Source organism: Macrotis lagotis, chromosome 4 (genome assembly GCF_037893015.1).
Source record: "Macrotis lagotis isolate mMagLag1 chromosome 4, bilby.v1.9.chrom.fasta, whole genome shotgun sequence".
NCBI classification, from domain to species: Eukaryota; Metazoa; Chordata; class Mammalia; order Peramelemorphia; family Peramelidae; genus Macrotis; species Macrotis lagotis.
Window position 1 is genome coordinate 185,037,175 of NC_133661.1, and position 17,782 is coordinate 185,054,956.

Here is a 17,782-nt window from a genome sequence, read left to right on the forward strand (position 1 = left end):
ACTGGAGAAATATTGATTATGCTTGACTAGATCTATCAAATATAAAAATTATAATAGTACATAAATTAATTTACATACTCAGGGACATACCAATCAAATTACCAAAGAACTGATTTGTAGAGCTATTAAAAAATGACAAAATTTTATCTGGAGAGACAAAAAGTCAAAAATATCAAGGGAATAAATGAACAAAAGTGGAAAAGAAGGAGACTAGACTAACAATATCAAATCTCAAACTATACTATAAAGCTATAATCATCAAAATAATTTGATACTAAGAAATAGAGAGGCTAAACAATGACACAGTTTAGGCATACAATAAATGAGCACAGTAAACTAATGTCAAAAAAACCCAAAGAACTCTCTCTATTGGACAGCCCTACCTCTTAGAAAAAAAGTTGTTGGGTATGGGGCAGCTAGGTGGCCCAGTGGATAGCGCACTGGCCCTGGAGTCAGGAGGACCTGAGTTCATTACCTAGCTGTGTAACCTTGAGCAAGTCACTTAATCCCATTGTCTTGCCAAAAAAAAAAAGCTGTTGGAAAAGTTGGAGATTATACTTGCAGAAACTAGAGACAGACAAACACCTCATATACCAAGGTAAGCTCAAAATGGGTACATAATTTAGACAAGGTGACATCATAGGCAAATTCAAGGAACATGGAAGAAATAGCTAAGAGAAGGGCTCATGACCCAACAAGAGAGAAGTTCACAGGAAAAAGAATTTTTCATTACATAAAATGAAAAGGGTATTCTACAAACAAAACCAACACATGAAATTAGAAGGAAAGCAGAAAATTAGGGAGACTTTACAGCATTGTTCTGACAAAAGTCATTTTTCAGATATATACTTCACAAGATAACTTGGGGTGTGAAGCTAGATTTTTTTGTCTTCCCTACTTATTTAGGCTATCATTTTTTAAAACTGAGACAATTTTGTCTCGTGTAGTTACATTTATGATTTCCTGAAAGACAGCTTAAATGGTGCTATTTGACTATACCTTAAAACCCAGATCATGCTGGCTCTCATTGCTTCACCAAAAATAAATCTCAGCTAAAGTTGCACTTGTTTAATATTGGGATTTTTGATCCTCAGATTGAGTGCAAAAAGCAATTGTTTCTGTTCTGACTGAAAGCCTAAAGGACTTCCTCGCTCAGATAAATTCTTTTGAAGAGGCAAACTAAACCATCTTTTACCTCAATTTGTACCTAGCCTTTAATCACTCAATAAGTGCTGCCTCAAATAAACTGAGATTTGGGAAAAGCCAAAGTCTTCCTATACAACTGGGGTCACTGGATTCCAAATGAGTCTGGAGGAGAGATTAAGGCTGATGACTGCACATCCCTGTCTCACTTAAATACAATTCATTTGCAAGTCAAGACATCATCCTCCTGATGTCATTAGCTCCCTTTGAATATAGAGCTTTGAAGAAAACTATTTTAAAAAACCTTTAAATTATTAACAATTAGAGAAATGTAAATTGATGCAATTCTGAAGTACAACCTCACCCCCATAATATTGGCAAGGATGACAAAGAACAAGGAAATAACAAATCTTGGAGGAGAGGGAAAATAAGGACATTAATATATTACTGATGGAAGGGCAAACTGGCCCATCAATTCCGTAAATCAATTTGGAATTGTGTCTAGAAAGCTATTAAACTGTATATACTCTCTGTCCCAGTGATGTGACCACTGGGTCTATACTACAAGCATTAAGAGATCAAAGAATGAATAGAGGGGCTTTTTGTTTTAGCAAGGAATTGGAAACAAAAAATGCTTCTCAGTTGAGGAATGCTTAAAACGTTATGGAATATGAAAGTGATGGAATATTATTGCACTCGAAGAAATGATGGTTTCAAGGGATGGTTTCAGAAAGACCTGGGAAACTAAAACAAAGTCAAGTGAGAAGAATCAAAAAATCGATTTATACAGTAACAGTAATATTATAAAAATAATCAATTTTTTTTAGGTTTTTGCAAGGCAAACAGGGTTAAGTGGCTTGCCCAAGGCCACACAGCTAGGTAAATATTAAGTGTCTGAGGCCATATTTGAACCCAGGTACTCCTGACTCCAGGGCTGGTGCTTTATCCACTATGCCACCTAGCTACCCCCAAAATAATCAATTTTGAGAGATTTAGTTAACTCTGATCAACACACTGCCCAATCACAATTTCAAAGGACTCAGATGAAATATGCTATTCATCTTCAGAAAGAAGACAACTGATGGATACAATATAGATTAAAGCATATTTTCTTTTATTTCATGCATTTTCTTACTTTTTAAGGGAACATGGCTAATTAATAGATATATGTATATATATATATATATATATTATATATATATATATATATATATATATATATATATAGCTATAAATGTGCAATAGACAGTATTTTTCTTGCTTTCTCACTGGGTTGGGAAGGAGAAGAAGGAGAAATTGGAATTGAAGATAAAATTAAGTGGTGGAGCAAAGATGGCAGCATGGGGGTAAGAATTCCCAGAAGCTCTCCTCCAGAACACTCCAAATGCCTTAAAATTATCATATTTTCCCATGTATAAGATGCACCCTTTTTCAAAAAATTTAGGGTCTTAAAACTGAGACTAACTTATACAATGGTTGTAGATTATTTTTACTTGTCTTTCCCACTTTTTGCACTTGATTTTTGCATTTACTGCTGTAGACTTTTTTATTTGCATTTCCAGCTCTTTTATTAGGTTACATTTTGCCATGTTCTGCCCAGAAATGGCTCAGAAAAAATTTTTGTACAATGATGAATTTAAATTCAAAGTGATCCAAAAGTGAATGGAAATTTTTCTGCTGAAAATCAGTTTGATCCTCCTCCAACTGAGAAAACAATCTGAGACTGGCTATGGGAAGAAGAAACACTACTTTCATGGCAGAAGAAGGCAATAGGGGCAAGTCAGCACAATGCCCTGAATCAGAGAGGGAATTGAAGAGATGGACTGAAGAGCAAAGGGCAACTGGAATTCATGAGTCCACAAAGACCATTCAGCAGGAGGCAAGAATAATTGTTGATGAAAAAGAAGTGACTGATTTCAGAGAAGGAAACAACTTGTGCTTCAGGTTCATGCAAAGGAATGGACTAAGTGTATGTCCATGCACCAATCTTACCCAAAAGATGCCTGAAAGCTATGAGCAGAAGGTCCTTGAATTTCATGATGAATAAAATGAATTCAATAACTTTATGTAACTTTTTTTCAAATTTTGGGCCCCAAAATTAAGGTGTGTCTTATAAATGGGAAAATACAGAATAACTCTCACCAAACTCTAGAGTGACAAAACCCACAGAAAGACTGAGTGAAACAATTTTCCAATTCAAAATAACTTGGTAGATCCACAAGATGGGTCTTTCCACCAGGGTTGGAAAGGGCCACAGCACAGCACAGCTGCACGAGAGCAAATCAGCTCCAATCTTTCAGGAACATGGGAAGTCTGGGTCCCTGGAGGTACCTGGATCCATAGCAGGGAGAATGATTTCCAGACCTTTCAGCCTAGAGTTCACCAAGGACAATGCAGAAGGTCAGCAAGAAAACTCTTCCACACCAGAGTGAGTGTGGAGCCCAGTGCAGCTCAGACCTCAGCACATACTTGACCCGGGAATGGGAAACAGGCCTGCAGAGTCACCCAGCAGCTGCTTCCAGAGCACTCAGTCCAAGGATGGTAAGGGAGTCAGGGGACATTGTCAAGGTTTCTCCTCTATTCCTGACACAGGACTCTGTTGCTCTACCCAAGCTCAGAAGCATGTCACAGCATGGAGCCCCATATTACTATAATGGAGCAGGGATCCTCCTCTCAGCACCAGGGCAGAGGAGTGTTTGTGGTCATCCACAAATGGCCAGGAGAGCAGTCATAGCCTCTCATTAGACCTTGAAGGAAATAAGGTGCCTGGGGCAGTGTCCCAAAAGGAATCAAAAGTTTGGGAAGTATGTTAAAATTAGGTCATAGACTGGGGAAATAAGTAAACAACAGAGGAAAAAGAATCTAACCACAGGCAATTTTTTTTTCTTTTTTGTTAACATTTTGCAAGGCAATGGGGTTAAGTGACTTGCCAAAGGTCACACAGCTAGGTAATTATTAAGTGTCTGAGTCCAGATTTGAACTCAGGTCCTCCTGACTCCAGGGCCAATACTCTATCCACTGCACCACCTAGCTGCCCTGACTATAGACAATTACTTTAGTCTCATGGAGGATCAAAATATAAACTCAGAAGATGATGATGACAAAACCTCCAAGAAAAATAGGAATTGATCTCAGGCTATGAACGAGCTCAAAAAAGATTTTGAAAATCAAGTAAAAGAGGTAAAGGAAAAATTGGGAAGAGAAATGGGATGTAGGAAAATCATAAAAACCAAGTCAGGAGCTTGGTGAAGAAGATGCAAAAAAAAATATGCTATGTTAAAAATCAGTTTAGGTCAAATGGAAAAAGCAATTCAAAAGTCAATGAGGAGAATAATACCTTAAAAAGCAGAATTGACCAGATGGAAAGGGAGATACAAAGACTCTCTGAAAAACATAATTCTTTCAATTGTAGAATGGAGCTAAGTGAAGTCAATCAGTTTCTGAGAAACAATTGAACAAAAAAGCAAAAGAATGGAAAACTAGAAGAAAATGTGAAATATCTCATTGGAAAATCATTGACCTGGAAAACAGATTCAGAAGAGATAATTTTAAAATTACTGGGCTACCTGAGAGTCATGACAAGGAAAAGTCCCTAGACTTCATTTTTCAAGAAATAATCCAGCAAAATTTCCCTGATATCCTAGAAGTAGAGGGTAAAAAAGAAATTGAAGGAATCCACCAATCATTTCCTGAAAGAGATCTAAAAAACAAATGCCAGGAATATTATAACCAAATTACAAGCACAAGAAAGAAACAATTCAAATATCATGGTGCTACAGTCAGGACTATACAGGATTTATCAGTGTCTACATTAAGGGTTCATAGGGCTTGGAAAAGAATATTCTCAAAGGCAAAAGAGTTTGGATTACAACCAAGAATCAACTATCCAGCAAAATTGAACATCCTCTTTCAGGGAAAAAAAATGAATATTCAGTGAAACAGAGGACTTTTAGACTTTTCTGTTGAAACAACCAGAGCTGAACAGGAAGTTTGATCTTTAGGTACAAGACTCAGGTGAAGCATAGAGAGGGTGCATGGGAAGGTCAAATTATAAGGGATTTAATGATGTAGAATGAACTGCTTATACTCCTTCATGTGAAGATGGTACTGATAACTCATATGAATTAGCACAATTACAAGGAGTATATTTAGAAAAGACACAGGAGGGAGCTGAATATGAAGGTATAATATATTATAAAGATTGAGTCAATGGGCAAAAAAGGAATGTGCTGGGAGAAAGGGAAAGGAGAGGTAGAATGGGCTTAGATATTTCATGTAAAAGAGTCAAGAAAAACCTTTTGAAATGGAGTGGAAGTGGGGGGGGGGGAAGTAAGGGAGTATGAGTGAGCCTTCATTCTCATCGCAAGTGACTGAAAGAGGAAATAATATGGGGTAGAGAATGGGGTAGAGAAATCTATCTTACCCTAGAGGAAAAAGAAGAGAAGGATGAGAGAAAGGGAACAGGGATAGGGGTGAGCGCTGTAGGTGATAGAGGAGAGGGAAGATCATGGGAGAGGGTATTCAGATGCAATACACTTTTGAGGAGGGACAAGGTGAAAGAAGAGAGAGAGAGAAAATAGAATAAATGAGAATGGGAAGGAATAGAATGGAGGGAAATATAGTTAGCAATAGCAACTGTGGGAAAAAATATTGAAGAAACATATCTGATAGTCTTATGATAAAGAATGTGATCCATCCCAGAGACAGAGCTAATGGTATCTGAACACAGACTGAAGTACATTTTTTTCTTTTTCTCTCCCTTTATTTTCTTGGGGTTGCCCTATCTTTGTTGGGGGGAAGGGGGAAATGTGCTTATCTTTACAACAAGATTATTGTAGTAATTTGAAAATAAATTAATTAAATGTTAAAAAAGAGAAGAAAATTGAATTAATTTTTTACAGTCAAGTAAATCAGTGATATTTGAATAAATCACTTTTCATTAAGATCCTGTAGAGATGAAAAAATAAGTATGTTTATCAATAATTATTGATGCCCCTTTGGTCACCTTTTTTTGAAATAATATTTTTCTTAATCCTTCTAAGCTCAGTCAGATGGTCCAGTGATTAGAGCACTAGATCTGGATTCAAGAAGATTAAAAATATGTTGAGATCAGTGCTCTATTGGAAAATTATTTTTGTGTATGTGTGAGATTTGACTCTAATTGTATTTTTACCATACCACTTCATCATTTTCTAAATAGTTTTATTTAAATAATAAATAGTTTGACTTCTAACAATCCATTCTACATGCAACACAGTTTTTTAAATCTCTCAGGCATCAATTTTTTTAATTTAAAATTTTCAAATTGCGTACAAAAATAGTTTTCAACATTTATCCATTTGCAAGTTTATGAGTTCCACATTTTTCGACCATCCTCACTCCTCTTCCCTCTCCCCTGGGTGGCAAACAATTTGGTAAAAGGTGTATATTTTCAAAATATTTCAATATTAGTCATGCTGTGGGAAAGGATTTAGAATTAAGGGGAAAAACTATGAAAAAGAAAGGAAAATAGTAAAAGTTTTTAAAAAGTTAACATTGTGTGCCTTCCTCTATATTCAAAATCCTTAGTTTTAGTTTTTTTTCTAGATGTGGATGGCATTTTCCTTAACAGTTCTCTCAGGATTGTCCTTGTTCACTGAACTGTTGAAAAGAACTTCATTATAGTTGATCATCTCTTAAAATTGTATTTAATGTGTACAATGTTCCCATGATTCTGCTCACTTCACTCAGCATCAACTCATGCAAGTCTTTCCATGTTCCTTAAACTCTGACCATTCATGATATCTTTTTTTAATTTTTAAAAAATTTTTATTTAAGGCAATAGGGTAAAGAGTAACTTTCCCAAGGGTCACACAGCTAGACAATTTAAGTGTCTGGGACCTGATTTGAACTCAGGTCCTCCTGACTCCAGGGCTGGTGCTCTATCCACTGAGCCTTCTAGGGCTTCTCTAGATCAAAACATTCATCCCTGACCATTACTCCACTATATACACAGTCTTCCCATTTATGAATGCAAATTACTTAAAGATAAGTATCATCTTTCTTTAAGTAGTGGTGTTCCTAGAACTTAGAACAGACCCTGGCATTCAGTAGGTGCTTAATATATTTTTATGCACTCATTCCTAAGGGAAGAATCTCCATATAAAGTAATAATAATAACAATAATAATAATTTTAGTGACTTTATTTTTAATAGAAAACTCAAACAATCAAGCAATGGTTGAATAAACAACAGAATATGAACATTACTATGGTTTTAGATTATTATAACACTAAAAAAAATTTGCAAATATAAACAATAAAAATATCACTTTCCTGAAATGATTCAGAGTAAAGAAAGGATGAACAAAATTATAATATATAAACTAATTACAACTATACAAATAAAAATATAACTAGTGAAATCTGAGAAATTATTTAGAAAATTGAGGGAAATCTGGAAAAATAGAGAAAAATCAGCAAATATTGATAATCCATGAACAAGGTTTATAGCATTATTATTTTGTTAAAGTTGATTTCTATATTTTTATTAATTTTTCATTAAATTTCCATTAAAATTTCATTACAAATTTTATTTTATATACCTGAAAGCTTGTGTATTTGTTGCTATCATTCATAATTAAAATTATTTCATAAGAATAAATAAAATTACCATAAGAAATTCAATCAATTCACATACCTACAATGCTTTTATAAGAGCTGTGATTACATCAATATTGAGAACTCCTAGTGAAGAACTCTTCTACTAATTAAGAACAGCACTTTCTGAGTAGCTTGAAGTTTTAGAGTTTCCTGAAGCACTGAGAAGATAAATGACTTAGCAAATTTCACACAGAATTTGCTAGAAGTATATAAAGCCAGGTCTTCTTGATTCCAAAGGCATCTCTCTCTATCCATTGTGCTATGCTACCTCATCCCTACTAGAGTGATAATTTCATCCTTCAAAAAGGCAGGGGAAAAACAAGGTGAAATTCTGTACTGGACGTTAATTTTGATAACAAGAAGGAATGGTTGCTGAGATGAAAAATTATGTGAACCTTATGAAAGGTAATAACTCTATCTTAGAATCTGTGATATAGAGAAGAGCTCTGTGGAGTTGCGACCACTGACAGTCTAAAGAAGAGTCAACTATAAAAAGTCTAGCTCTTTAGAGGTGTCTTTGCCATTCCTCTTATAATTCTAACAGAGGGAAAATTAGAGATTTCTCTCTCCTCACTTCCTCCCACCTCAATTAACCATGAATTCTTGTAGTAGAGCTACTCCTCCAGTAGAAAAAACTACATCCACTAAGGATGTAGACTTTTTCAAAGTAGAAAAAGTCAACTATGATTTCAAAAGATAATTACCCCAGCAGTTTGGAGTTGAGCTTTGGAGAACAGACTCATGGAACTTGTTTGATGAAACTTTCCAGCAAAGATTATTTGCCCAGAGGGAAACAATGTGAGTACCACAAGTAGAGAAATAACAGTAACAGATGCAGGATTTACCTTGGTCTTACCTGCAGAGCTTACAAGTATACATGACAATGTTTCCTCTAACTTTAGATGTATTCTTCCCATTGATAATTATGTAGTTGTGGAAAAGTACACTTGAGGTTTATGAGGGAAATGTTTTGTTCTTACTATGCCATATTAGTAAGTGTCTTGACTTTGAGTTAATTGTGTCTACTGACTGACTATTAGATGTAAGCTCATTCATGAGATATAGTGCTAAAAGTGTGGATCCACAGACTACCTTGAACCTGGGGATAGTTGTTTAAGACTGGGACTCAGTCTTAAAGTATGAATGAGCTGTTTATGTAAGAAGGGGAGGTATTTCAGAGAGGGTCTCTAAAGTCACAGACACAGACACATAAATATATAGCTAGATAGACAGATAGATAAATAAATGCATATATATACATATATTAGATATAAACTACATATATGTATATATGCATATATTTATAAATATGTAAAATAAGTGTGTATAAATCAATCATAATGAAGGTTTTAGAAGGGTCTACTTAATCCAAACCATGCCTTAATGAGAATACTCTCAATAAAATATCAAATAAATTATCATTAATGCTGCTTGAAGTCATTCATTGAGAATCCCATTCCACTTTTGAAGACTTCAAATGGCTAAGATGTTTTTCCCCACATCCAATAGAAGTCTCTCTTTCTGTAACTTCTATCTATTGTTCCAAGGTCTTTTATGGAGTCAGGAAAAAACAAGACAAATTTTCAAATACTTGAAGATTGCTATCATGTCCCTCAGTCTTCTCTATCAGTTTTACTGGCTCTTCAGACTTCATCACTCTTCAATCATTTTCTTACCTTGGAAGATATCTGTTCATATCCATGTCCCTCTTCTCTAATTGGTAAGTTCCTCCTGGAACCTAGATTTTAAGAAAGCAGTCAAGTCAGTCACATCATTCTTTCATTTCTCTCCCCACACTGCTCTTGTCTTTCTAGGCTTCTTCACCATGTCCCAACATAGGCTCTTTCTCTAATCTTCTAAATTTTTTTAGTTTTCTGGTATGTGTTGTCTTCCCACATTAGGATATAAGCTCCTTGAAGGCAAGGAATATCTTTCTTAAATGTTTCATGACTTGATTTGACCCTCTAGGCTAAAATTACGCAACTGATCCTATCAATTTAGTCACCCTCTTCTGGATCCTCTTCACTCTCTTCTCTGTCTTTCCTAACAGGAGAAATTAAGACTAGTAACCTTAACCAGTTACCTGAGAATACATAGTTTTGGAGTCAGTCATTAAGAACTAGCTAGAAATGATATGACTTTGGATGAGTCTTTGGTTCATGAAGAGTACTGTGTGTACTTGGAGGGTACTTGAAAAGGGAGTAAGGTAAAAAATGATTATAATTATAATTTGATGTAAGTTGAAACAATGCTGTTTATCAAGCAATCTGTGATGATACCTTGATAATAATATGAGCTTATCAAGCAATCAAATAATCAAACTGTGATTGATGATACCTGATTAATAGTGCTAGAGCAATAAATAACACCAGGGGAAGAGGCACAGAGATTTATAATTGTAGAGGGAAAGAAGGGAGAATGTGAATGCTGAGTAAATTCTATTCAAAAGATTTGGCCCAGAGGCAGAATAAGATACATTCCCACTTGGGTTTAAAAATCTATCCTAATCTACAAGGAAGGGGGGGATGGGGAAAGGAAAAGATAAGGAAACAAGGGACTGAAAAAGGGAAGGCAAAGGTATAAGTGAAAATAAAAAAATTTTAATTTTGAAAGAAAAGTCAAAGGGGAAAGGGAGTAAAATTTTGGTGAGGAGGAATAAGAGGAAAGGAAAGAGAAAAATTTAAAGGGGAAAAATAACATAGAGAGAAATATAGAATTAGTAATCTTAATTGTAAAGGTGAATGGGTTGAACTTTCCCATAAAATGGAAGAGGACAGCAGAATGGATTAAAAATCATAATTCTACAATATGTTGTTTACGAGAAATACATTTGAGTCATAGAGATATACACAGGATAAAGGCAAAAGGTTGGAGCAAAATCTATTATACCTCAGCTGAAGTAAAAAAAATCAGGAGTAGCAATCATGATCTCAGATAAAGTAAAAGCAACTCATTAAAAGGGATAAGGAAGGAAACCTCATCTTCTTAAAAGGAACCATTGGTAATGAAGTTATTATATCATTACTAAACATGTATGCACCTAATGGTATAGTATTCAAATTCCTAAAGGAAAAGCTGAGTGATTTACAAGGATACATATTCAGGAAAACCTTAATAATAAGGGTCCTCAATCTCCCGCACTCAGAATTAGATAAATCTAACAACAAAACAAACAAGAAGGAAGTTAAGAAGGTGAATGAAATCTTAGAAACCTTAAATATGATAGACCTCTGGAGAAAACTTAATGGATATAGAAAAAGAACATAAGTTTTTCTCAGCAGGACTTTGTACCTACACCAAAATTGATCGTGTACTAGGGCAGAAAATAATCAAATGGAGAAAGGCAGAAATAATAAATACACACTTCTCAGACCATGATGCAATAAAAATTAAGTGAAATAAAGAGTCATAGAAAGATAAACCAAAAGCTAATTGGAAACTAAATAACTTAATTTTAAATAATTGGTGAATCAAACAGCAAATAATAGAAATAATCAATAATTATATCCAAGAAAATGATACTAAGAAGATATCATACATATGGGATACAGCTAAGGCAGTTTTGAGAGGGAACTTTATATTTCTAAATGCTTATATGAATAAAATAGAGAAAGAGGAGATCAATGAACTGGGTATGCAACTAAAAAAAATCTAGAAAAAATAACAATTTAAAGATTCCCCAGTTAAATACCAAATTAGAAATTCTGAAAATCAAGGGAGAGATTAATAAAACCAAAAGTAAAAAAATCATTTATCTCATAAATAAAACCAAGCGTTAGTTTTATAAAAACCCAATGAAATAGACAAACCTTTGGTTAATCTGATTTTTAAAAAAAGAAAGAAGATAACCAAATTACCAGTATTAAAAAATGAAAAGGTTGAACTAACTACCAATGAGGAGGAAATTAAAGAGATAATTCAGAGCTACTTTGCCAAACTGTATGCCACTATATTGTATAACCTGAGTGAATTGGAAGAATATTTACAAAAATACAAATTGCCCAGATTAATTGAAGAGGAAATAAATTACTTAAATAACCCCATTCCAGAAAAAGAAATTGAATAAACTCCCTAAGAAAAAGTCTCCAAGTCTAGATGGATTTACAAGTGAATTCTACCATGCATTTAAGGAATAATTAATTCCTATTCTAAAGAAAATTTTTAAAAATAGTAGAAGAAAGAGTTCTATCAAACCTTTTAATGACATCAACATGGTACTGATACTTAAACCAGGAAGAAACAAAAAAACAAAGAAAATTATAGACCAATCTCCCTAATGAATATTGATGCAAAAATCTTATATAAAATTTTAGCTATGAGACTGCAGCAAGTTACTCATAAGATTATACACCATGATCAGGTAAAATTTATACCAGGTAGGCAGGGTTGGTTCAATATTAGGAAAACACTCAAAATAATTAAACATGCAATAGCAAAACCAACAGAAATCATATGATTATCTAATAGATGCTGAAAAAAACTTTTGATTAATTACAACATCCATTCCTTTTAAAAACTAGAAAGTTTAGGAATAAATGGAGTTTTCCTTAAAAGAATAAACAGTATTTAACTAAAAACCATCAACAAATATTATATGTAATGGGATAAACTTAAAGCATTTTCAATAAAATCATGGGTGAAACGAAGATGCTCATTATCACCATTACTATCCAATATAGCAGTAAGAGAAGAAAAAGAAAATGAAGAAATCAGAATTAGCAATGAGGAAGCAAAGTTTTCACTCTTTGCAGATGATATGATGGTATCATCTTAAGAACCTGAAAAAAAGCAACTAAAAAATGTCTTGAAACAATTAACAAATTCAGCAAAGTAATGGGATATAAAATAAACCCACATAAATCATTAGCATTTCTATATATGAACATCAAAACCCAAGAGCATGAAATAGAAAGATAAATTCCATTTAAAGTAACTATAGATAGGGGTGGCTAGGTGGTGTAGTGGATAAAGCACCGGCCCTGGAGTCAGGAGTACCTGGGTTCAAATCTGGTCTCAGACACTTAATAATTATCTAGCTGTGTGGCCTTGGGCAAACCACTTAAACCCGTTTGCCTTGCAAAAACCAAAAAAATAAAAATTAAAAAATAAAGTAACTATAGATAACATTAATACTTGGGAATCTGCCTCCTAAGACAAACCCAGAAACTGTATGAACACAATTTTAAATTACTTCTCACCCAAATAAGGTCAGATCAAAATAACTGGAAAAAATGTCATTTGCTCATGGTTAGGTTGAGCTAATATAATAAAAAATACAATTCTACCCAAATTAAATTACTTATTCAAAACCATATGAATCAAACTACCAAATATCCACTTTACCAAGATAGAAAAAGTAGTAACAAAATTCTTCTGGAGCAACAAAAGGTCAAGAATAGCAAAGGAACTGGTGAAAAAAAGGAAAAGGAAGGTGGCCTATCTCTACCAGACCTAAAACTATACCATAAAGCAGCAGTCATCAAAACTGCTTGGTACTGGTTAAGAAATAGAATAATAGATCAGTGGATTAGGATAGATTCAAAAGAAACCATTGTAAATGACTACAGCAGTCTACCAAAGACATCAACTTCTGGGATAAGAACTCATTACTTGACAAAAATTCTTGGGAAAACTGGAAAAACAGTATGGCAAAAACTAGGCATAGATCCATATCTCACACCCTATACCAAAATAAGGTCAAAATGAGTGCAGGATTTAGACACAAAGGGCAATACCACAGATAAATTAATGGACCAGGAAATACCCTATCAGATCCATGGAAAGGAGATAAATTTATGACCAAACAAGAATTAGAGTACATTATAAACTGCAAAATGAATGCTTTCACTATATTAAATTAAACTGTTTTGCACTAATAAAATCAATGCTACCAAAATTAGAAGGAAATCAGTAAGTTGGGAAACAATCTTCACAGCTAGGAGTTCTGATAAAGGTGTTACTTCTAAAATATATAGAGATTGCATCAAATGTATAAAGTTGCAAGTCATTACCCAATTAATAAGTGGTCAAAGAATATGAATAGACAACTTTAAAATGAAGAAATTGAAGCTATATATAATCATATGATAAGTGCTCCAAATCATTATTGATTAGAGAAATACAAATTAAAACAATGAGGTATCAGCTCACACCTGTCAGATTGGCCAAGATGAGAAAAAGGGAAAATGATCAATGTTGGAGAGTTTGTGAGAGGATTGGGACATTGATGCATTGTTGGTGGAGTTGTGAATGGATCCAACTATTCTGGAGAGCAATATGGAACTATGCCCAAAAGCAATAAAAATGTTCATTCCCTTTGACTCAGCAATTCCAATTCAAGTCCTATATCCAGAACAAATCATAAAAAATGGGAAAGTCCAAATGTTCCAAAATATTCATAGCAATTCTTTTTGTAGTGGCAAAGAATTGGAAACTGAGGGGATGCCTATCAATTGGGGAATGACTAAACAAGTTATGGTGCATGAATACTAAAGAATATTATTGTTCTATAAGAAACCATAAATGGTTGGACTCTAGAATTGCATGGAATGACTTATAGGATCTGATGCTGAAAAGAGGGAAGCTGAACCAAGAGAACAATGTACACATTAACAACATTATGGGATGATCAACCTTGATGGAAGTATCTCCTCTCAGCAGTTCAGAGAGCTAATACAGCCATTTTATACTGACTATGGACAATGTTGCCCCAATCCAGAAGAAGAAAAACAAAACAAAACCAAAAAATAACCCTTCAGAATCTGATGAATACTTTATAAAAAATATCTCATTTATTTTTCCCTTAATGCTAATTACTCATACTGAAACTGACTAATTTATTAACTTATTTATCAAAAATATGTATGTACGATGCTAATCTGATCATTTGCCACTGGGGGAGGAGAGTGGGAAGGAGGGTGAAAGGATATATTATAACTTAAAAATATACATGTGCATATGGATGAAAAAATAAATAAATAGATAAATAAATGAATGAATGAATGAATGAATAAAAATTAGCTAGAGATCACTAGGTGGCATTCTAGGAATAAAGCAGTGAGCCTTGAGTCAGGAAGACCTAAATTCAAATCCAGTTTCAGATACTTACTATCTATGTGACCATGGGCAAGTTACTTAACCTCTCTATGTTTCATTTCTCATTTGAAAATGGGAAGAATAATAACACCTATCTTGCAATGATTGTGGTAAGGATAAGATATATTTATAAAGTATTTTGTAAACTTAAGGTACTATATAAATGCTAACTTTGTTGTGTTATTATTATAATGGGTACACCTGAAGACTTATTAAGGAATTCCTAATTCAGCCAAGAGCACATAGCTCATGTTTTAATCCTTTTACTTTTTTCTTTTGTATTCCATATACTTCTTTGTTCATGAATAAATTATGTACAGTCAAGACTTGCATGTGTGATTCACTTCATTTCACCCTACATCAACTTCCTTGATTTGAATCCCCTGAAATACAAGTAGCAATAAAGACAAAATTTCCCAGTGAGAGAAAACTTAAGCCAAAAGTTCTCACCTTTTTGTGTCATGGACTTCTTTGGCAGTCTGAGGCCTAGGACCCTTCACAGAATGAAATTTAAGTGTATAAAATAAAATACATTAGATTATAAATTGAATCAATGATTGATGAAAATAAAGATGCAATTTTTTCCTATCCAAATTCCTCCACCTGAAAGCTATCCCCAAACACATGTTATGTTGGTAAATGTTTAATAACCAGATCTTTGAAAATAAAAAGGCATGCTCCAGCCTTTTAAATTTAAATTGCTTTAATAACATTTTCTCCAACACTGCCTTAAGTCTAAACAATCAACAAATCAATAAATCAAGTCCTGATCTGTGGCATTCACTGATTTCCAAGGTTTCACTGCTTGCAATGAAAATTTTCAATTGATTAAGTTTATGTCCAGCATACTTCTGTACAGACCCTTTGGAGGTCAATGGACCCCAGGTTAAGAATCCTTGTCCCAGGGGACAGCTAAATGGCAAAGTGGATAGAGCACTGGCCCTGGAGTCAAGAGGACCTGAGTTCAAATCTAGCCTCAGACACTAAATAATTGTCTAGCTGTAAGACCTTGGGCAAGTCACTTAACCCCATTGCCTTAAATAAATAAATTTTTTTAAACATTCTTAATTTAAAATTTAAATTTTAAAAAAGCTTTCTTGACCTAAATTAAAATGATAAGCACTGACTTGTACAAAAAGACCAGGAGACAGATGTAGCCACTCTCTGAGAATGACAGTTTCCTCTGAGCATCTCTTGGCATTGAGTACAATGCATAATTATCTGGGTGAGAGGTAGGTTTGGTTGCTCAGGGCTTTGTTCTTATTGCTAAAGACATAGCTAATGACCAGAAGCACCCTAGAAAGCGAAATCAATAAATTTTGAATTCTCTTAACAGTTTTAATATGCATGTATGTCAGGGACCCAGTTCTAGACCCTGGCCACCTATGGGCTAGGAGACACCTTGGGGGTGTGAACCCACCTACATGGGTGCTGGGTACACCCCATAACAGGAGTGGCTCTGCCCATGAGGGAGGAACAGGGGAGGAGCTCAGGACTATAAAAGGGACAGGGCTGGGGAAGACGGGAGCCATTTTTTCACTGCTATGTAAGCAATAAAGACCTGCTTGTTAGATCGCTACCAGGTGTTCTGTCCAGTTTATTGCCCTCCATCCCCAAGGAGGGTCTGTGACGTCCTAAGGCCAACAGGTCTGTGACATGTGAAGACCAGGAAGAAGTATGTATCCAGGGGACAGCTCGGGATAGAGATAGGTCCCCAATGAGCTGGCGCCTGAATGGGGACCAAGGGAATTTCTGCCTGGCCTCCCTTAATAAGGGGAAGAGCTGGACAGCCTCAGATTAATTTGAGATTAATCTGGGATGAAGTTATGGGGCAGGGGCTCAGTTTTCCCCTGATTAGACCCTAAGAAAAGGCAGTTCTAGCTTGTCAGTTATATAAATTAGTCAAGCAGCATCAATTTAAGCCACATATTAAGCAGTGTGGGGAATTTGTAAATAAGGTGGAAGGTCTCCGTGTGGTTAGACCATTCAGGAATTACGAAGGAGAATTGGGAGACAGTTGGGCGACAGTTGGCTGCTTTTGATGAGTCATGTCCTGGAATCTTAACTGACCAGGATTTCTCCTTTTATTCTCTCATAAAAACAATGCTACAGGGGGCTTCTTCTCCCTGTGGGAGAGAAACAATTGGCACACAAGTGGAAGAATCTTCTGAGGATGAGAATTGTAATCCCCCCCCCCTCCTCCTCCTCCAATTTATCCTTGGGAAGAACTTAGAGAAAGTTATAAGAAATATAATAAATATGGAGTCGGGGAAGAAGAAGGAGGAAGTAGCCATTAGGAGGGCAGAGCAAGAGCAGGGAGGGGTAGGGAGCAAGTCAGAATCAGGGTTGTGGTGCAGCAGAAATTAAGACCCAGGGCTGTGGTGCAGCAGACATTGAGAAAGGAGGAAGTGTTTATGCCATACCCACAGGCAGAGAGCGATGAGGAATAGGTCTCTGCCTCTCTGTCTGCCATGACTCTAAAACATCGAGCTAGTTTCCCTTTTGGCTCTTCCAGAGGCCCTGCTCCAGAAAGTCCTATAGCATGCAGTCTTAAAGCGACTGCTGAAGAAGGGGAGATTGTAGATTGGGAAGATTGGTGTGTTACTCCAATTCTTTGTCCTGTTTTTGATGATGGCCAGAGTGACAACTGCCATTATGAGGCAGTTCCTTTTAAAGTATTGAAAGAGCTCAAGGAAGCTGTTGTACGGCCCTTCTTCACCATATGTGAAACATTTATTAACCAACGCCACTGCTGCATGGCCTTGGCTCCCTTACAATTGGCAAGAGGTTGTGGGTGTAGTGCTCACCCCAGGACAAGCAGTTACTTTTACTGCCCTTGTAAAGAGAGAGGCAGAACAGTACATAGAGGAGAGGAGTATCACCAACCCCGATGAGGCTTTTGA